The sequence below is a fragment of the Anas acuta genome, chromosome 2 (assembly GCF_963932015.1).
Source record: "Anas acuta chromosome 2, bAnaAcu1.1, whole genome shotgun sequence".
In the NCBI taxonomy this organism is placed as follows: domain Eukaryota; kingdom Metazoa; phylum Chordata; class Aves; order Anseriformes; family Anatidae; genus Anas; species Anas acuta.
Window position 1 is genome coordinate 129,741,271 of NC_088980.1, and position 23,479 is coordinate 129,764,749.

Genomic DNA, 23,479 nt, shown 5'->3' on the forward strand with positions numbered 1-23,479 from the left:
TAGTGGTGTTAGCACATTAAGTAGTGGTGTTAGCACAGTTAGTAGTGGTGTTAGCACAGGAAGTATTACTTTTATCTAATTTTGGCTAATGTTCGGAAAAGGAGGTGCTCTGGATGATTTGGAGTTCAGGACACTGATCCAAAACACTGAGAGGCTTGGTGGAACTTCTGTGACGAATGCTGGCAGAAAGGTATATGAAGCACCATTTGGCTTGTCCAGATAGCTGTTTGAAGCAATGAAGTTGCATATCCTGCAGTGCAAGAGGAGTGAAGCTTGCTACTGTAGTTTAGGACTGAGAGTCAGGAATTGGACTTGATGATCATTGTGGGTCCCTTCTAACTTAGGATATTCAATAATTCTATGATTCTATGGTGCCATAAAAGCTCAAGCAAGGGAGAATGAAGGGAGGATATTCAAGGCTATGTCATTCATTTTCTCAAGTACCTGCTTTGTGTGTTGAGGCCCTGCATTAGCCCCAGTAGCTAAACATCTGCCTGCTGATTAGTGAAAATTCCTTATTTGGCTTTGCTTGCATGCACAGCTTTTTTTAACCCATTAAACTGTGTTTACCCTGGCTTATGAGTTTTATAACCGTTGCACTTCTGATTCCCTCCCCCATCCTGCTGGATAGTGCTGAGTAAAAAACAGGGCAGGGGTTTAGAGGCTGGCTAGGATCAACCCACCCAGTGTCATTTTACAACCTATATTTTGAAGTCTGGGCAGTTTATGACTGCAATGCTAGTATTCCTAGCACAGATACAAGCCATATATATACTAAAATATCTCCTCACTTCTCCAAAGTAAATGAAAAGCCTCTGTACTTTGAATAAGCTTCAGTAATTTAAACTTTCTTCAAATCTTAAGCAGGCTTAATCAAGGTAGGTGAAGAAAGTTGTACTCTACACATCACTGAAAATACCAAGGGAAAGGGAAAAGAAATACCAGCTTATATAAAAAGACAACTTGGCCAGAAGAAGATATCAGGAACAATATCAGGAATCTTTCTGGAGCGTTTCATAGAATTACATCAGAATATGATATGGAAAGTTTTTTTTTGTTCATTTTCTCTGTGTTAGATTTATTTTCTGGAATTCTGTATAATTATGGAAAAATAAATACATTTTATCTATTGTTTTATTCTTATTTATAGAAGTCATTAAAATTTAAAAGGTTTGAAATTAATTAAAATTAATCAGATATTTGAAGATCATTTAAAGACCATTCTTTGAAGGGCACTTCAAAATGTGTCTGAACTACTTTGGCCTTTTCAATGATAATTTAGGAGCAAGAAGTAATATCCTTATGTTCCACTCCTAAATGGAACGTTAAACAGTGTTGTCTTGGGGAAGTAAAATACATCCTTTTTGTAGGAAATAAATTTTGTTTCAAGTAAGTAAAACTTTTAGATGTGCATACTGATCATAAAAACAACATTAAAGAGTACATTCTTTATTCTATTGTGAAGATATCTAGAGAAAATGAGCTACTTTTTCAGTACCAAAACAATAATCCATGTCTGCTTACTGTATTATTTAAATTATGCACCTTTTATTATATATATATAGATATGGATAACATTCCATATACAAGTAATTCACTAGCTTCTGCTGTATTTATGGTACTGACAATGGGTTATTTTAGTATGTGTCCTGTGCAGAATGTAATAAAGTTGTATCCACAACTGACTATGATTGAAGAATAAAACACAAAATTTGTACAGGTAATAGAACATAGTCTTGGACTAATGGCAATAAAATGAACATAGATAAATTAAAAGATGTGCTGCATAAATGCAGGCATACAATTCATGCCTTTCAGTCCAGATTTTTGTTCCTTCATTTAGTGAACAGAATTTGTTATTTTTATGTTTCTGAAATGTGCCAAATTTGGGGCATGCTGGCAAAAAGGATGAGGGAAGCAGAGGAAGGGAGGAAGAGAGGGAGGGAGGGAGGGAGGGAGGAAGGGAGGAAGGGAGGAAAGGAGGAAGGGAGGAAGGGAGGAAGGAAGGACCAGTCACACCAGGTGACCCTGACTGAGCAGGGGACTTGGACCAGATATTCTCTAGAGGTACCTTCTAAACTCAACCATCCTGTGATTCTGTGAAAAGTCACTAAATACAAGAAAACATAAATAAAGGAAAACAAAACAAAAACAAACAAACAAACAAACCAAAAAAACAGTTGAGTAATAGAACAAAGTAGAATAAATGATATGGAAGCTGACAATTGTAGCTGACAATAGTCTGTAAATTCTATTAATCTCCCTATGCAGAGTCTATTTTGCCTGTGACAGTAATCGGTGAGTGATCTCCCTGTCTATCTCAATCCTTGAGACTTTTTTTTCATCACATTTTCTCACCTTTTTTTCTTTGAGGAGTGGGAGTAAGAGTGGTGTGGTGTTTAGCTAGCCATCAGTGTGAAACCACCACATCATGTGATTAATTTTCTCATTTAACATTCTGTACAACTTAACAGGAACCTCAAAACAGACTTTTTCTTCTTTTGTTCTTTTGTCTTCATCTTTATGCCTTTATTTCATTTTTTAATTTTTGTTACATTCCTTATGAAAAGTCACTTCCATTAACACATACAGAAGAATACTAATATTAGCTTTAAAACTATCCTGTGAATTTATTTCCCAGAATTTTCAGTATGTTCTCTTGACATCCTTGTTTTTATCTTTAAGATTTTAAGTTCTTTGGGGCACAGACTTCAGTTGCTCACTGTGTGCTCACTTAGTGTTTCCAGTTAAGAATATTAGAGTCTGATTTATGTTTTCCATTTTCATGCTAGGCATGCAACTAGACAAGAGAATTTACATATTAGTATGAGGACAGGAATTAGTGCTCTCATTTTTTGATTGGCTAGCAGCACTGTAGACTGATTTGTAAACCTGATTATACTTAATGACTGATAATAGTTAATTTATTTCTAAGACTAAAAAGAGAATCAGCCAACAAAAACATCACTTTATCATGTAGATAACTCACATCCATATTTTTTTCCACTTTCAGCTGTATTAAAACATTTTAAAAATACAGTCCTTAAACAAAGAACATCATGGTGCTGATTCAAGGTTCTATTTAGCTGAAAATTATTCATACCCAGTAGAAATGACATTTCAGTTTTAGACTGCCAAAGTGAACTTTATTAGTATGTCATTAATCATTATCTTGGAGGTGACACCTAGGAAAAAATTATTTAGTGGAGATTAGAGCACTCAAATGTAACACTGAAAATATCACATTTATTTCCAGCATCAATCAGTCAATGAAACACATATTAACAAAAAATGACATTTATGTACATTTAAATCTGCTCATAACAAAATGCTTTCTATTCAGAAGCATTTTTTTAATATTTTACATTGAGTTTATAGTTTAAATAAAAATCTACTGTCATCAATGTATTCAGTTTTAAAACTCTGTAATAAAACAAATTTGCAAGAGTATAGAAAATGGAAAGTAGAAATAGAAACATTTGTTGGAAAAACAAGCATTAAAAAAAAAAATCAACACCTCTATATATTCTACAAGTGTTGCTGAAGACAATATTTAACTCCAAATATTTTTAATGCTTTTCACTTTTTCAGACTTTGCTAATGTTATAATAACACTAATGAGAAAAACAACAACAGAGAAACAAACACATGCAAAACAACACAAGTTTTATATCATATGGGATATAATTATCCCATGAAACAGCTGGCATCAAAATAAGGGTATACTTATTATCTTTCAAAGAACAATAACTTTTATATAGTTTCCATAAAGTCATATGACTTGACTAAACAGTAAACAATTGTTTCTTATATTGCTTTCTTTCTCTCTGTTTCACTCTGTTAACACCAATTTTTATCCCATCTTTTAAAGACTCAGGGTGTCATAATCTTATGGTTTCTAAATTAATTTATTTCCCCTAATTCTCCCTAGGAATCCATTGTTTAAACTGCAAACGTCAGGGAATCACATTTTTCTAAAAAAAAGAAAGTTATGATGATTTGCAATAGAGGAAGGCAAAATCAGCTGTCAATCAATCAATCAATAAATAAATCTGTTACTAAGACATTAAATGTAACATTAGAATGATTTATGTCTTTCTGAAAGTTTAGGTCACTGCAATTTAAAAGCAAGCATATTTAGTAGTGATAACAGTTTTTATACATAAAGCTAGAAGTACTCAATATTAAAATATGCTTTATTCTAAAGAGTTTTTTTTTCTTCCGTATTAATGAAAATCATTATCATGATTCTTAGTGGAAATATTTTCAAAAAAAATCTCAGTATGTTTTACTGTATATTAAAAGTACACAGTAATAATTAGAGACCTTTAGAAGTTGTTTTTCTCTGAAATTGTGGAAAAAAAAAACAAAAAACTTGTTTGTTTTCAAAATGGGTAGCTGCTACAGAATCTGGAAAATAAATACAATTCAGAACTCTTAGAATGCTGAGGCAGTTCAAGCAAGTGCAAATTAATTGGTATCTATGACATCAATTTAAAAGGTACAGCCAAAAAATAATAGCACCCATCTAGTTTCTCTAGTCAATAAAACATGAGCTCCCTAGAGCTGCTGGCAGTCCAGGTGTATTTGCTTCACTCAACAATAAGCATTGTCTCCATACATCAGGAATCCACAACAGAGAGGAAATATGAATAACTATGGCTACAAATAAAAAATTTATTTTAGAAGCTATCAATTTTTCTTAAATAAAGATAGATACTTGTAATCCACAAGCCTGTTTTTCTTCATGCTGGCAGCAATGGCACCGTGAGAAATAAACATTTTTGCCTCAATAAGTGCTTTGGGAGTAGAAGATGAAAGACAATGAAAGTGTTAGAAACTGTAAAGCAAAAAATGAATGACTTCAGAACTAAGTCATTAGGAGTAGAAGGTACAACCTGAAGTCTTATCTGATATGAGGCACATACTTCCTAAATGTGACTTTCACTCCTGGCTTTAAAAGCAGATTGTCCCTGTGCAGAGGCACCTTACTGCTGAGAGCTCAGCAATGTTTCAGGATAAGATGAGGGCAGAGTAATTTCTGAGGAACAGCAGCATAATGCAAAGCTAGATTTAGTTGTCTTTTCAAACAAACACGTTTATTTTTTTACTGATAGACTATTTTGTCCTTCACCAGTCTAGAAAAGGCACAACTGCTCACAGAAGTGATGCCCTTTCCTTTACAGAGTGTTGGAGTATTTCCCTCAAATTGCCGCACAGAGCACACCTTGAACAACTGAGCCTCACTGTCCTGTGCCCCACTCTGCTCATTGATTATAAGAGAGCTACAAAGTTTGTGAAGCACAATACTCTTAAGTAAAATGTGATTTATTAACACACAGTAGAGTTCAGAATTATATAAAATGAGAAGTAGCTCCAGAAAAAATATTTTGTTTTCTTCAAACATATATGAACAGCAGTAACACCAAGCCTCTCTGGACCAATTGCTTGAATTTTTATAGTAGTACAGACGGATTGTAAATTAAACCAAACCAAACAAAACTTAATTTAAGGCTCTGTGAAGGAGTTTTGACATTAGTCACTGTATTTTGATTCTCATGAGAACATATTCGTACAGGAAAGAGCACATGCTACTAGCAGACAGAAACAACCCCTAACTAAATGATATGAATCAGGGATATCTCAAGGTACTACAAGTATTAATATTTGGCAGAACCTATTTTTCTTCAGATAAAGGTCAGGAATTCATTTATAAAACCATTACTGCAAATGTGAAATTTAGCATGGATGGAAAGTCAAACTGCAGCTGGCTGCTATAGGTTGCTACAGCAACCTGTAAAGGTTGAAAACTATGTTCAATGAAGTCAAAAGTCAGGAAGCTGAAGTTAGAAACTTCATTGTTCATTTTATGTTATTTTACTAGGCTGGTATATTCTTTACATTTTAAACACAGTCAAACTAGAAATGGTTGATTTATCTATGTGTGATTGTGCTTTGGAAATACTTACTATTTAACACATCAAAATGTATTTTATTATACTGGAAGCTGTGGTAACTTGTTATCATATCTTTAAAACAAGAAACATAAGTTTTTATTAATATATTAGTGAAGCAGTATTGCATCAGTTCCATGAATAGTAACTATACAGTTATTGAGACATGGAAATTAGCTTTTAAGTGAGGATTGAAGTTAAATGATGGTATGCAAAACAGAGAATATTTTGCCATTAGGCTCTGTGATTTTTGTTATTAAACATAAATAAATAAATAAATAGAAGGAGCTGCCCTGTTCATATGTGGATGAATATTTGGTACAATATGTACAACATGGAGATGAATGACTTTCATAGACATTCTTGGATGGCAGGAGGAGATTCCTATTAAAATGTACATTAAAAAAAAAAAAATCTTACAATTTCACAAAATTGTAAAAATTCTTTGAGAGGCAATCTTTTCTGAGTTCTCTTTAATCTTTAATCAAGGTAACCAAAATTCCCGATAAACATAGGTCAAAAAATAATGATGGAAAAATAACTTGTAGGTTTTTTTGTTTGTTTGTTTGTTTGTTTGTTTGTTTTTAATGTACACCTAATAGTTAGCTTTATAAAAGAAATTCAGGAAGTTCCACAAATACTCTTATTTTTAACAATCTTGTCTTAAGAAAAAGGATTGTCCTAACACACCTAATCATTCTGATGATTAAAAGAGTCAGTTATTCCAGTGACAGTAAATACTATTAGTAGAGCAATCATAGTGAAAACATAGTAATATGGCTTACAGTTTTTTTTCTTTTTTCTTTTTTTCTTTTTTTTTTCCCCAAAAATTTCTTTTTAGGTATTTGTTTGGTTCTCAATTTATTTTCAGAAAGTAATTATGAAATATGACTCAATCTGCTATACTGTCACTGTTTGTTTTTCCAACTTTCTCTGTTTCCATTACATGAAGAACAATAATTTTCACGGATGTCTTTTTATTCATTAGTCCCCTAGGATTAGCCTGCCCCTCCCCCCCCCAATGAGGCCTCACTCTCTTTGCTTTTTATCCATTGGTCTAAATTATTATAGATATCTCATATAATCCAATAATATTTGAAGAAACCTTTTGCTGTTTTTGTAAGTTTTGTTTGACATGGGCCCCTCTGTCTCAGGAAAGTTATAGAGGGAACACAGAAGGCTTATGAGACCTCAGAAGAAATAATTGTGAGTATGGAATTCAGATTAAGATTTAATAGTAAGGTTAGTTTATCTTAGTATGAAAAGAAATATATAAAAGGACACAAACATACACAAACATTAGAAAACAAAAGTTGCTTCATAAACTTGCCCTGATTCTTTGTTTTTTGTTTTTTTTTTTTTTTTTTTTTTTTTTACAGCCCAGGACTGCTTTCAACAGTGACAGGGTGATAACACTATCCTTTGGGTCAATAAACAAAGTTACCTCTATAATTTCTCAGAAAAAAATTGAGTAAGAGAGTTGATAGAAATGTCTCTTACTTTTACATTTTTTTCTCCCTAACTCCTTCTGCACCATTCTTTTCACACATAAAAGTCATGAATCTTGTTCACTGAGAACAACCTCCCTCAGCAACTCTTATCTTTTTAAGTTTCAAAGTTGTAGAAAACTTTTGAAATGCAACAGATGAGTAAACTGTAAATTTATTATTGCCTTCCCACTCCTTATATTGTAATAGTCATAGCCATCTTTGAACCTCTCTATGGCTAATAATATACTCTACACCCTAAAGGTGAGCTTTGCTGGTCTAAAAGTTGTAGTTATATGACTGGAAACATAACAGAAAATGCCAAAAGGTCAGTTCATGTACAGCCATGGTATAATAATCTTTATAATTATCGGTATAATTATCTTTATAATTATCTGTGTTATATAATTATCCGAAGGCCCTTTAAACTGAGATTTCAAGTTTGTACAAAATGTACCAAAATACATAATGAAATCAATGAAATCATGTATTGCAAATAGTAAGAAAGAAGAAATCAAAAGAGAGGGAAAACAGTACAAAACAAGCTAGAGTAATATGTCTAATGAATTATTCCTCTTTAAACTATTTTCAAATATTATATTATTTCTAATCAGACTACAAGTTCATTGTTGGAAAGATTTAGGGCTGGATGAAACATTTCTCAGGGATTATTCAATCCCTATGATGGTAATAGTTTACTCATGTATTTTTTCATCAATATTGGAAAACAGTGACAAGTTCAACTCACTTTCTGTAGTGTAGCTTTATTTCTTTTAATCTATTTTTTAAAAGTGAGTCTTTCCTCAACATATAATATTTTTGTTGTCAAAATTAAATATATACTACATTTACCATTAAATTCTTCACATGGCTCTTACACATTCAGCCTTTACTTAATAAGATCTATGAATTGTATAGTCAAACTTCATAACATAGAAAATCCCATTAAGAGCTTTACAGTGGAAGTTGCACACAATTCTTGCTATGTAGATTCTTTCTCCTTCCCCTTTCAGTTCTCAGTAAATGTCAAGTCTGTAGGTCTAGATCAGTAGAATAGCTCAAGGTTTTAAAAGAGTGGAAGCAGGTTTAGTTTGGTGCATAGATCATATGCTTTATTATATACACAAGTCAAAATTTGGAAACAAAATATAGTACCTATAAGTATTTTTTGTCCAATACAGGTCATTTGACTTTAGTGGCTATTACTCTCATACTCATTATTTGATTAGTCCTGCTAGTTTAAAATTACAGGGAAAAGAATGTCATTGAAAACCAGGGACAAATTGAGGGTTTTACAGAAACTCATTTCTTTACTAGGTCTTGCATTTTTTATTTCATTTTTTCATCCATGTTAACCTCTACCAATTTTTTAAACTAGGGCATTTTTTCTCTAGAGTAAGCAAACTAATAAGGTATATTGAGCATTAAAGAACACCTGTGCAGTAATGAGATAACAGAAAAAATCCCAAATGAATATAGAAAAAGGAACATATTGCCTATTGCTCTTTACCTTTTTGAAAGGGATAAAAAATGATGACAATGGTAGCTGAGATGAGAACATTTACTGAGATTTTCTTAATCCTTTGGTAAATTATAGGAACATGTTTTTCTTTGCTTTGGCAACCAGAGTGAAAAAGGACAAAGGATAAAATGTTGATTTTAAAAATACCATGTGAAGACTTTTTTTTGGCACAAATGGCACTGTTTTGGCACTGTTCATTACTGAAGATCCAAGTAGGTAGTGGTACATGGAAGAAATATGTCAAACACATGATAGAAAATCATTGCTCAAATCCTCTAATTATGTATAAATTTACTGGCAGAAAAAACAGGTAACAACTTGCGGAATTTTCTGATTATTGAGAACTTTGAGGAAGTAGCAAAGACAGCATGGTAGTAGTGGACAGGATTGAGTGAAACTTTTTTAAAAGCTGCCTCGCTACAGAAAATGGTGCAGTTTTGGTTTTATTTTTTCCTGTCATATGAAAATTCTCAGAATAAATTAGAACTTTACATAACAAAAATAATCACGGTTGATAATTTTCATTTTGGAGTTTTTCATTAAAAAGGATATCACCGGTAAAACCTATGAAAGATATTTGAAAATTAATCCCTCCCTGTATCAGAATGGATTAAGTAATTTAATGAAACTGAAATGTCTTCTGGCTGAAAAGGGTAGGTCTCTGCCTCAGCTCATCAGCACAAAATACCTTAACAAGAAATTTAATCTTAATGTTATCAAACATTCAAGAGGCCTTAACAAAAAATGCAGTCTTAATATCATCAAACATTTTTTAGTTATCTGTTGATGTCTTGTATTGTAAGCAGAACTGATTGAATAATAGTTTATTCAATGAAAAATTGAAAACATAAGAAATTATTACTTTTTACAAAATGTGTCACTTAAAGTGAAATTAATACATTGTAATATATGAAAAAAATACATATGCATATATACAGTGTGTTACATAAATAAGAACGTTTTTGCAAAAGTAATATAACATTAATATGTTACATATAGTTTAGTCTAAAAACCTCAATTTATAGTTTTGAAATATCTTTTTTGTCTGGGGATTCAATGTTTTTTAAACATGGTTCAGGTCAGTCTCATCATCATTTACAGAGAAAGCAACTATTTGTTCTTTTTTCTAGCTTGTATGCAGAATTCGGGATATATATTTATTTTTATTAATAAATTATTAAATTATTAAATTATATATAATTATTAATAAATTAATAATTATCTTGACAGTCATCACGCAGCACTTGCAGGGCAAACAGGCAATTAGGCCCAGTCAGCATGGGTTTATGAAAGGCAGGTCCTGCTTGATGAACCTCATCTCCTTCTATGACAAAGTGACGCACTGGGTGGATGAGGATGTGGTCTACCTTGACTTCAGCAAGGCTTTTGAAACCGTCTCCCACAGCATTCTCCTCAAGAAACTGGCTGCTCTTGGCTTGGACTGGTGCACGCTTCGTTGGGTTAGAAACTGGCTGGATAGCCAGGCCCAAAGAGTCGTGGTAAATGGAGCCAAGTCCAGTTGGAGGCCAGTCACTAGTGGCGTTCCCCAGGGCTCGGTGCTGGGGCCGGTCCTCTTTAATATCTTCATCGATGATCTGGATGAGGGCATTGAGTGCACCCTCAGTAAGTTTGCAGACAACACCAAGTGAGGTGCGTGTGTCGATCTGCTCAAGGGTAGGAAGGCTCTGCAGGAGGATCTGGATAGGCTGGGCTGATGGGCTGAGGTCAACTCTATGAAGTTCAACAAGGCCAAGTGCCAGGTCCTGTACCTGGGGCGCAACAACCCCAAACAATGCTACAGGCTGGGAGATGAGTGGTTGGAGAGCTGCCAGGCAGAGAAGGACCTGGGAGTGATGGTGGATATTGGGCTGAATATGAGCCAGCAGTGTGCTCAGGTGGCCAAGAAGGCCAACAGCATCCTGGTTTGTATAAGAAGCAGTGTGGCCAGCAGGTCTAGGGAAGTGATTGTCCCCCTGTACTCGGCTCTGGTGAGGCTGCACCTCGAGTACTGTGTTCAGTTTTGGGCCCCTCGCTACAAGAATGACATCGAGGTGCTAGAGCGGGTCCAGAGAAGGGCGACGAAACTGGTGAGGGGTCTGGAGAACAAGTCCTATGAGGAGCGGCTGAGGGAGCTAGGCTTGTTCAGCCTGGAGAAGGGGAGGCTCAGGGGCGACCTTATCGCTCTCTACAGGTACCTCAAAGAAGGCTGTAGCGAGGTGGGGGTTGGTCTATTCTCCCACGTGCCTGGTTACAGGATGAGGGGGAATGGGCTGAAGTTGCACCAGGGGAATTTTAGGTTGGATCTTAGGAAGAACTTCTTTACCGAAAGGGATGTTAGGCATTGAAACAGGCTGCCCAGGGAAGCGGTGGAGTCACCATCCCTGGAAGTCTTTAAAAGACGTTTAGATGTTGAACTTAGCAATATGATTTAGTGAAGGACTTGTTAGTGTTAGGTCAGAGGTTTTGAGGTCTCTTCCAATCTAGACAATTCTGTGATATTTCTAGCCTCTGCTTAAGAATGATTAAGAGGTACGATCACTTGCTTTCTCCTTCCCAGCAAATCTTTAACTGTGATCAGCAATATCCTCTCTTGATTCTATTGTGCAGTCTTGGGCTCCACAATATAAGGATAACAAAATATTAGAATGTGTTCAAAGGAGGGCAACACAGATGGTGAAAATAAATATATTAAAAAACAACAACAACAACCACACTAGAGGGCATGATATATGAGGAGTGGCTGTGGATCCTTGGTTTCTTCAGTTTGGGAGAAGCTGAGGGCTGACTTCATTGTTGTCTGACACTTCCCTATGAAGGGGAGTAGAGACCAAAGTGCTGATCTCTTCTCTCTGGTGACCAGGTAGGGCATGACGGAATGGCTTAGAAATGTGGCTGGGGAAGTTCCATTTGGATATGAAGAAATTTATTTTATTTACCAAGAAGTTGATCAAACACAGGCTCCCCAGGGATGTGTTCATTACCTCAAGCCCAAATAGCATTTGAACAATGCTCATAGACGTGGTTTAACTCAAAGGTAGCCCTGGATGGAGTCAAGAATTGGACTCAATAATCCTCATGGGTCCCTTCCAACTCAGGATATTTCCCAATTTGGTGAGTCTGTGATTCTAAGAATTAGAAGCACAACTTCAATTTTAGTAAAGCCAAAAGGAATTGCAGATTATTTCTATAAACTACAAGGATTATAAAGGATTATTATACCAGCTGAACTTGATGTCTTATTCTCCATCTGCTTAGGCAGATGCTGCATTCTAATGTATTAAAGTAATTGTGAAAACAATTTTTATGATTGTAAGAAATATTAAGATGAAAAGGATATGCTATTTTTTTTGATTATGTGTATGCTATCTTTACATAAATCACAGTAAAACATTATAGATGATTTTTAAGAACAGTGCAAGTCACCAGTGACTGAATTCTTAGTATTTTCAGAGCACATTTTCCATTTAGTCTATAACACAGCAACTTGAACTAAGATATTTTGTAATAAATTACAAAATTTTCTTTTTCTTCAAAGTTTTTCTTTGAAAAGATGAAATAAGTCTGCTGTACCACAATGAATGTATTTATGTTAAAATAAAATAGACAGAAACCTATTCTTAAATTAGTTCAGAAAATAGGGGTAGAGTACACAGGGTGCTTTCCCCTTCCTGCATTGAGTATAGAAGGCAATCATAGCTCAGATAACACAAATATTTTACTGAATAGAATTGTGAGAATGAATAAGAAAAGTCTAAGGGTTATATTTATTTTCAAGAATAGAGTTTTTTCCTGATCACTTTCAATACTCATTTCTTTGTAATTATGTTTTGACTTCATCTGTGGATAGAACACACACATTAATCTATTGTCTATCAGATGAAGAGCAAAATGCATTTACAAAGTCTACTGGGCTGACCCAGCAGGTCTACAGCAGATGTCATGTACAGTGTCATGTACATAATTCCAGCACTGCCCGACTGTTCTGAAAATCTCCTATGGACATTACTGGGGCCTTCTTAGAAAATTATAAACAAATATAAATTTTCACAGGTATCTGGACAAATTTTCCAGGGAAAAGAAGCAAGTTGTGCTAGTTGCCATCATCTTTTTTTTTTGTTATCCTTCACAAAAAGAAATCAGACTGTGTGACTTTCTCAGTGAAATTAAAGAAGCACCAGAGATATACATAGAAAATTTTAGTAGTGCCAGAATGTTCTGAGAACTTAACGTGTTCATAAACATATTTAACCACTTCTTCCACAGGAAGAGACCATAAAACTATGGATGTTTTATATATCCATAAAGTTCCTGATTAATACAGTTTCTAACACTCAAAAATAAAAATTATATTATAAGGATATAAATATTCCCAATATTCTAAGAATGGAAGTAATTTTAATTCAGATATTCATCTGCTATTCACTATCATAATTAATGGAAAACAAGGCATTAGACATACCTTATACCTCTCATGATTTAATGGTGGACTTAGCAGTGCTAGGTTAATGGTTGGAACAGATGATCTGAGAGGTCTTTTCCACTCTAAATGATTATATGCTTCTATTCGATGATCCTAATATTCACCAGCTAACAATAAATTTAAATCTTCAGCTACGTTTACCATTCCTAACAAAATCATTACAATAATTACAATAACTGTAGATTTTCTTGAAATCCACGTGCATGTCAATCCAGTATGTTGCTGATTCTGAAGAACTGTTTACTAGCTTCAGAGCAATGACTTCCTGCTATAATAATCCCTTAGAACCAGAATAGACTTTTCTCAAGGTCTTCATGTGTGACCCTTTTAAACATTTATACACTGTAATCCAGTCCTCTTTCATCCTTGAAGAAAGAAGAGTAAACATATTCACCACTTGAAACCTTTTCTAATAGGACTTCTAATCCCCTACTAAGCCTTGTAGCTCCCATACACCTAGCACCTTCTGTCCAAGGCTGCAAACCACGTGGTCTTCCCATAAATTGTGTAATTGAACCATTATACTTTAAACATAACTAGCGCCTCTGCTTATGCACCTTAATCGTAGACAGAATGCTTTGGGCCATATTTATATATTTATTTTCTCCCATCACAAAACTATGCCATTATTTTATTGTCCTTGTTACCTGTTTTATTACAGCATTGCTTTTCTCATGTTCATTAACCCAAGCAGGACATAATGGAGTAACATTACATTTTCTTTACCTCTGTGATGGGTTAACAGCTCTCACCCAGCTGCTTGTATAGTCTGTGACACAGAAGAACAGAGGAAGAAAATAGGAATGACTCAAGCAAAAAAGGTTGTGGGTCATGCTGAGATAGGCAGATCATTTTCCAGTTATGGCACTGTTGTGGGCAAAACAGACTCAATATTTAACTTACTGCCTATTAAAAACAAAAAAAAATAAATGAAAAACAAATAATTGAATAAAAAATAATTTGGCCAGAGGGAAACAAAAAGACATACAAGCAATGCATGTCTTTTCCCCTTTCACAGACCCAGTTTCACTCCTGACTCCTCTACCCCACCCTGAGCAGTGGTGGGGAATGGGTGTGTCTGGTGGGGTGGCAGTGAGTACATGGCAGTTTCTCTATGGTGCTCCTTCCTCTGCGTGCTTTTTATCCGCCCTGGGGGTACTCCGCAAGCTACAGCATAGATAGCTGCTCCCTTGTAGTACTTTCCACAGGCTGCAAGTGAATCTCCTTCTACTCATTTGATATTCCCTTAGCTTTATCTCACTATTTCATCCCTTCTCCACTCTTAATCCAGTCTGTTTTTTTTTTTTTAAAAAAAGTTTATTTCCCCAAAAATAAAAAAACAACTGCTGAGTTGGCCAAACTCAGCAGTGCCCTGCAGCAGGGCCCATTGGAGCCAGCTAGCACCATCTGTGTTTGGCGGGGGGCCTCCCCTTCTCACGGGGGGCCTCCCCTTCTCACGGGGGGCCTCCCCTTCTCACGGGGGGCCTCCCCTTCTCACGGGGGGCCTCCCCTTCTCACGGGGGGCCTCCCCTTCTCACGGGGGGCCTCCCCTTCTCACGGGGGGCCTCCCCTTCTCACGGGGGGCCTCCCCTTCTCACGGGGGGCCTCCCCTTCTCACGGGGGGCCTCCCCTTCTCACGGGGGGCCTCCCCTTCTCACGGGGGGCCTCCCCTTCTCACGGGGGGCCTCCCCTTCTCACGGGGGGCCTCCCCTTCTCACGGGGGGCCTCCCCTTCTCACGGGGGGCCTCCCCTTCTCACGGGGGGCCTCCCCTTCTCACGGGGGGCCTCCCCTTCTCACGGGGGGCCTCCCCTTCTCACGGGGGGCCTCCCCTTCTCACGGGGGGCCTCCCCTTCTCACCGGGGCCACGCTGCAGCCCCTGCTGCCAGCACCATGATGCTGACATCCAGTACAGTTGCTACACCTGTAATCCCAGGACACCTCTAGGGCATTTTCACCTCTTTGATATAGTCCCTTTTTTACATTTTCCTGTCACAGGGCCTCTATAGCTGGCATTGTAGTTGCCATCCTTTACTAAGAGTTCACCATATTCTCATTGTTTGCCCATTTTCAGGGCTCACTATTTGTATTCCTTGTAGAGGTGAAATACTTCTGCCAAGAAGCCTATGCATTGTTTGCTGTTCCACACAGTAAAAGGTCTTATATTGTGGTGGGTTTACGATGCTATATGCTAGGCAGCTGAACTCCACCACAACTGCTCTCTTACTCCCTCTACTTCTTCCCCTCCTCTTCTAAGGAAAGGAAAGAGCAAGGCATGGGTTGAGGTAAGGTTAATTTAATTAAAGGGAAAAAAAATAATTATTAAGAAAAGATTAAACAATTCAACTAAATGGAATAAAAAGAGGAAAAGGGAGGGGGAAAGGGAAAACAAAACAAGTAAAGGCTGTATGGAAGTGCAGAGGAAAGAAATTACTCTTTACTTTGCACAAATGAGCAACGCTTGACCATATCCTTGAAGCAGGGCCTCAACACATGCAGACAGTGTTCAGGAGGACAGACTTTTTTGCAATGAGTGCCCACCCCTCCCCTCTTCTTTTTCCACTTTTTATTGCCGAGTGTGACATATGGTATGGAATACCCACATGTTTAATTTAAGTTCCTTTCTCACTTTTTTGCCCACCCCCTAGGAGAGTTGGAGAGAGTCCCAATGCTGTGCCAACACTGCTCAGATGCATACACAATACTGATGTGATACCACTGCTGTTCTAGCTACAAGTGCAGAGCACAGCACTGTATGGGCTGCTGCAGCGAAAGTTAACATCCCAGCCAGACTCAGTACAGATATGTGATAGAAAATATTATTTACTTAAGGAAGAAAATGAAGAAATGAAAATACAAGCCATCTGTTTTTTCACCCATTGAAGAGTTCTGACCTGGGCTATACATTTATTGAATGAGAACATATATATCACCCAAATATCATGTTTTATTTTTTATTATTTTAAATACTGTTAGTGGATATATTAAATGGATGAAAAAAGAATAGAAATGTAAACATTAATATTTAGGGAAAGACCTTGATTGGTCTCTGTGAATCAAATTATCTCTTAGATTTTTCTTTCTTATCACATTAACATCTAACAAAAAAAGACTGCAGACTTGTAGCTTACTGAATATAGTGCAGCCTTTACAGCAACAGCCCACAAGTTTTGTGTTATGCTAAGAATGACAACATCAGGGCTTGTGAGGCTTTACCTGGACTTGGACTACAGAGAAGCTTGCTTAGCTTTAACAGCTGTCCTAACAAGGTGACTGTTATCTCATTTCCTTTAGCTTTTGCTTGGCTTTGATTGGTAGGTATAACGACTATTGTTCTGTATACTCTTTGTAAACAATAGGCAGCAATAGCAAGTGGTTATGCTGTGTGGAATGAACTATTTATGACCCTAGAATAAAAATGCAATGTAGAGGAGTACAGGAGATTGTAGCAGAGGTCTTGAAAGCACAAGAAGTTACCAGGCTACTTAAAGCTATAAATAATCTACCAATGGTTAAATATTAGTTATTAAATGATTGCATCACTGGGACTTAGGTATAAGCATTTCAGGGATAACAATGAATAGGTAGCTAACATGTAATATATACCATATATAACAAATTTGGGGTTGAATCATGGAATTACATAGCAGTGAAGAAAGATTAATTTATGTGTAGTAGAAAACCTAGAAAAACAATCCTGAGTAGATTCCAGGGTGAAGAGGAAAAAAATCTTCATTGTCAACATCAAATTCCTTCCAGAAAGGACTTTGTATCACCCAACACAAAATTCCCCAAGACTGAGGTTATTTAAGTTGAGAACTCAGAGGTGGAATGGGAAGGTCAAAAAAAGTGTGCATAACACTTAATTGTGATATTGTTGGCACATTTTATGTAATAGCAATATTTTCTTTCTGTAATAGTTAAATCTGGGCTGAACACAACTGTTTAATTAGACTGTTTCAATTAAACTTGCAATAAATTGTCTTTTTCAATAAGGTGTATTCATTTAACCTACATAAACAGCTCAAGTTTAAGAGCAACAGGCTGATGAGAATTCAGGCAACTTGATATGTTGTCTGTGTACAATAAGAACAAACAATTATAGTCAGATTCAGACTCCAAATCTATGATGACCCTACATACCTGGAAACCCATCAAAGTGGTCGCTTTCTGGTATTCTAAATTACTTATCAAATTCTGTTTCCATGATTCCTCCACAGTATGACATTAACTTTGTCTGACCCTACTTGTTAAATAGTTCTCATTATGTAAAAAAACAATGCTTAGAAAGTAAATGCAAAAAAAAAAAAAAACCTACTGTATGGTCAAGACACAAGAGAAGAAGGCGACAGATCCCTTTTATCTGAAGAGGAAGGCCAATAGCCCACTGGAGTTACATGTGTAAGACAAATACTTACACCCTGAAAACAAAAAACAACAAAAAAAAGCTAAATTGTAGGTTGTCAAAGTGTTCATCTTTATGATAGCAATAAAACCAAACAATTCTCTCTTCCCAAAACTGAGTTGCACTGAGCTACCCAAAATGAATTAATTTTATTATCCCTAAATCAAGCCAACATCCCAAAAGTCAATTATATGTTTATTGAAAGGTCTTCAGTGAAACCCATTTAAAGGCACAGACTGCCATAAAAATGTTAGGTAGCAGGTCCGAGCACAATGGGCAACCCAAACAAACATTGCAAATCCTGGGGATGTCTAACAGCTGAATTAACACCTTGTGGTTAAACCAGTTGGAGGGGATAAACCCATTTGGATTTAGTGAGGCACAGAACAGCATGCTAGCCCAGAGATGTATATCCTTTTAGCAGAAGCAGAAAAAAGGAAAAATAATGCAGTTCACAGCCTAAGTTCTTAATTACCATGTTTCAGTTTAGACCACTAAAGGCTTTGAAGTTCAGTAGCTGTCTGTGAACATACTGATTCATCCCATCCCCCTAAACACATTTTAAACTAAAACATTGTAATACAGTATGAAATAATTTAACAAAAATTAACCGAGGCATGGTAGTATTATGACTACTAAGAATGCTTTTTCTATTTACATTTCAAAACAAAACAAATAAATCATTTAAAATGTGAGAGAACAACAGCTTACAAAGTTAACCATTCTAGAGAATATGTATATATATTTTTTTTTTTACATTTGTATGAAAAACACAAGATGATAAATCAGCAATGACAACAAACTTCAGTGTTTTACACTAATTATTTCTTTTTCTATTTTTTATTTGGTAAACTTCAATGGTATTGAAAATGCAGAATTGATCTCCTGTGGGCAGACAAGTAATTGATATAGGCAGATCAGTAGTTTACAGCAGTCAATGCTTCTTTCATTACTTAGTCATGGCTGTGGTAGGAATACCTTGCTACTTGTTTTCCACCTTACATTTATTCAGAAACATTGCAATGATACTGCAGGGTATTTGTGGCAGCTTGGGAAATGTCAATGCAGAGTATGAGATTTTTTGTTGATTTCATGAAATTGTTAGGTCAGTGAATCATATATTCACTACTTGTTGATACACCTGGAATAGTGTCATTACTAATTAAGCTTTGTCTCAAAATGCTGCCATATTTCTTTGCTCAAAGACTTGGGCTAGGGATGGATAACAGACATTTATACCTGGTGGCTTTTGAAATGGAGTGATGTGGAACTGCAGTGTGCAATTCTAGTAACTAAATATCTTTTTCAGGTTATAACTTCTGTATAGAGACTAAAGAGTAGTAAGATTGTCCTGTAAATCGAGATATTTAATCAATTCCATACCATTTTTGGAAGCAGAATGTATTTCTTAATGTGAGGGAGAGGTCCAGATGTTTTTAACATTCCTTATCTGATGTGTTACAAATTGCATACAAGGAGGTTACCCTAAAAGGAAGTTAACTCAGTGCATAATAATTCTTAAACATATTACAAGAAAAAAAGATCATGACATATCAAGAGTACCTTCTGAAAAATTTGTTAGAGCTGTCTGAATGTGTAACAGATGAGAGAAAATGAAGCAAGATATCAAATCACTTTCATGTCAGAACTAGGGAGGCTCCTAACTGAGAACTGATTTGATACAGTTCTTGTCTTCTGTATTTCTTAATAACCTTATCTTATAATTAAGAAAAATTTCCTAAAACAAAATACAAGAGACTTCCCTCCCCATGGGTCAATTGGTCTTCCCTATGGGAAAGAACTTGAAGCAGTGTCTGAGAGTGATGTCTTGAGGGGTTAATGAGATGCCTGCATGAATGGTTTGATAAGGACTTAGAAATTAAGTTTTCATTTTCTGAAAATGTTTCAAAATAGAGTGTAGTTTTAGGTTGTTTTCTTCAGTTTTTCACACAAGGGTTACCAGTTTTTCTTAATGCAATATCCTCCTATTAGATTGGCTGAACCTTGATCACAGTCCCAAAAGAGTAGGGAATTCTGATTAATTTTGTTTTCATTAATTAATTTTCCAGTATGCTTTTGGGCTTCTATCCTCTTAGTCTCTGAACACAATAATTTTCTTTGACATTTCTCAGGTATTTTCCAAGAAACAACAAGGAGAAAACTCAGGGTATCAAACTATTCAGCACATTACTTTGAAGCTTAATAAAGAAACCAAAATCTACTCAGAGGTCATTCTAGCTGTAACAGTTGTGTTTTTTTCCTCGAGTTAGAAACACTTCTCTCTTTTATCCATTTATTTTTGACTGTATAAATAGTTTGCCTTGAAATAGTGTTCAAACACATCTTCTGTATACATAAATGTTTTACAAAAGTAAAAGTTGTATGCCTGTTGGGACAGAAAGAGAAATGTATGGGAGAGAGAATCTCAAAAACAAGTGAGAATTTCATCAAATCAGTTCTCATCTATAGAGAGCAATAGTAGCTTCGTGTGTTATCACAGAATCATAGAATGGCTGTCATGGTTGGAAGAGACCTCAAAGATAATCTAGTTCCAACCCCCCTGCCATAGGCAGGGATGCCACCCACTAAATCAGGTTACTCAGAGCCTCATCTAACCTGGTCTTGAACACCTCCAGGGATGGGGCATCCACAACCTCTGGGTAATCTGTTCCAGTGCCTCACCACCCTCTGAGTTAAAAGTTTACTTCTAACCTCTAATCTAGATCTCCCTTCTTTTAGTTTAAAACCATCCCCCCTTGTCCTGTCCTCCTCCGATTGAAGGAAGAGTTGCTCCCCATCTTTTTTATAATCACAGAATCATAGAGTTATAGAAACATAGGATATCCTGAGTTGGAAGGGACCCATAAGGATCATCAAGTCCAACTCCTGGCACTACACAGGCCTACACAAAAATTCAGACCACTTGACTAAGAGTACAGTCCAAATGCCTCTTAAACTGCAACAGTTTAAGACAGTTTATTAAGACAGGAAAAAAAATAAGTGATAATAGTACTACTACTGTGTACAAAACAAATGATGCACAATGCAATTGCTCACCACCTGCTGACCAATGCCCAGACTATCCCCGAGCAGACAGCCCCACTATCCTGGCTAGCCACCCCTATCTATTGTTTTGCAGGAAATCAGAGGGTATGGAATACTCAGCCTTCAGCTTCCCCTTTCTCCTTAATCTCTTGGCCAGATATCAGAGACTTGTGTAGTGTCCCATGCAATAGTCACAATAGTTAATAGTTATTCTGAAACCCCTTTGTTCTCTTATCCCCAGATATCAGAGACTCAGGGTTTATCCTTCAAGCCTTCTATTGACACTAATTGCTGGAACATTCGTTACAGAAAAGAAACTCAGATTTTAGTCCTAAGCAACTATTTTTTGAGACAGGCTGGAAACTATTTCTTTTTAAGAAAGGGACCATTTCAGTATCTCCAAAGATAAAGAACCAGTTGACTGCTCAGTTGAATCAAGTTCCTGGAGACCACCCTGTGGAAATTGGAGCAGCAGGTTTCCCATAGAACCCCTTTTTCCCAACAAAGGTTTTTCCTTGCAACTCATGTACCCATTCCTGTAGTGTCATGGTTGTTTTTCTGCCCTGTTTTCTGATGTCCTCTCATGGTCACTCACATAGGTAAAACCACAGGCTGGCACTGGCCATGTACCCACTCTATTATCTTTGCACAGAACAGTGCTTATCCCTGATAGCTGAGACACTGCTTTGTACGGGTAGGGGGAAGAGAAGTTCTCTTTAAGTTGGTGGACCTCTACAGAATGTTTCTCCACAGCCGAGATGCAGGCCTGTAGGGAACAGGAGAGACTTTCTTCATACTGCCAGACTTATTTAGCCAATTCATCCACTATGGGTTCCTCATGGCCTTTCCAGTAGAGGTGCCCCCTGCTGTAGAAGCCTGCCCATATCCTCCCACCCTCCCTGCCACACATAGCTATCCTACCTCAGCAAAGATCTCTGGATGACACTCTTAAGTATTTGTTTAACCTGAGACAAAACCTGAAGTGCATTCTGGAGACATACTGAGAACATGCTGCTCTGAACATCCCAAGGATAGTCAAAGTTTTGGAAAGCTACCACAACCCACCTGGAGGAAAAGAAAGGGAGCATGAACAACTGGGAAAATACATCTTCCCCTGACCCTACCTCAGAAACTAGTAAGAATTATACCTTTCACACTTTTTCTTCAGGGAAAAGGTCTATGGAGGGGCTAGGGGGAGATGTCCAACAATAACTTCTTTCTTTAAGAAATTATCTCCTTGAAACTATAACTCCTAGTAATTTAAAGGTATTTGACTTGCATATTTCTTGCAGCATTTCTTTTTACAAACAGCACGTTCTTACAATCGTTACTGAGCAGAAGTAATGATAATGCCACCAGTATCTACCCAAATCTGTTTCTTCTTGCCACAATACAGAGACTGAATTCACAGTAAGTCACCTTTTTCATACAGTCTGTTATTCAATCTTAACAAATACTTAAGAGCATTCTTCAAAGTCAGGCTTACCTGTATGCACTTAAGCTTCTGAATTTTGTTCTGCTTTTTAGTGCAGGGAAGGAAGCTTAGAATCCATGTAAGTAATTTCACTGAAAACAGACAACGTGAAGGAAGTACTCAAACTCATCAAGATTAAACAACTGTAGAACCCAGGAACACTTACCTACTAGCTTCTGAATTTGAGTCACTGCCAAACTACTTCCCAGTGAAGTAGTACCACCAGGGTTTTACTGTCCTGAGAAGGCACCACCAACGTAACTAGCTCATAGAGTCTCTAAAACTATTTCATACAGAGGGTATAAAATATGAAGAAAAATCAGCCTACTGGGGAATACTGAATCCATTCCACCCTGGGAGAAAAAGCACCCTAGAGAACCTGAGCCTCAAACTCCCATGGAGAAGCAATTCCTCCCCTAACTCCTCATGCTTCCTATATAGCAAAGGTCAAATGAGCCACACCTGGCAGGTTTCACCTAACAAGGGTGGAGCCAAGAGACCTTATGGAATAGGCTCATCTACCTGGCTTCAGTTTTTTAAGTTCGCTTGCTCCTTATCACTAAGAGAAATAACCTGACAAGGAGCTTGGTGGTTAAAGTTGACCTAAGGAATTAACTACAAAAGGTGCGTCAGGGTCATATTTCTGTTACTCATTCTGTGAGGAAAATCAGTACAGAGCCTGTTAAAAAAATAAAATAAAAATAAAAATGAATAAAAGGAAGAAATATAAGAAAAAAGAAAATGACCTTAAAGGCAAAATTGCTATTATTTCATCTGTCTAGTCATGGCAGATAAAGAATATAGCAATCAGAATTAATTTTCTTGACATTAATGTTTTTTAAATTTGATTTTCTGAGATCTCTTCTTTATGCAGGACTTTTCAAAACCTAGCCCCATGACCTCTGACTACATCGTTTACTTTGGCTGCATATAAACTCTCATGTACAAATGGCAGGATCCAGATCCTCGCTCACTGTTCAGGTCAAGGCCTGGGCTGAAAGTTTTGGCTTTAATTTGGTTACATGACTACACTGCTATTGTTGTGGTTTAACTTGGCCAACACCTAAGCACTACACAGCCATTCACTCATCCTCTACCCTCCCTCCCTGGGATG

General features: G+C 36.6%; 1 long non-coding RNA gene across 1 annotated transcript in view; it reads right to left on the reverse strand.

Moving 5' to 3' along the window:
- LOC137851244 (uncharacterized) overlaps positions 1 to 22,773 on the reverse strand; it is a 29,643-nt gene extending 6,870 nt beyond the window's left edge. The window contains exon 1 of the long non-coding RNA XR_011093090.1: positions 22,532 to 22,773. This is a non-coding gene — a long non-coding RNA (uncharacterized lncRNA). The remainder of the gene's footprint in view (positions 1 to 22,531) is intronic.
- Between the last annotated feature and the right edge of the window lie 706 nt (positions 22,774 to 23,479).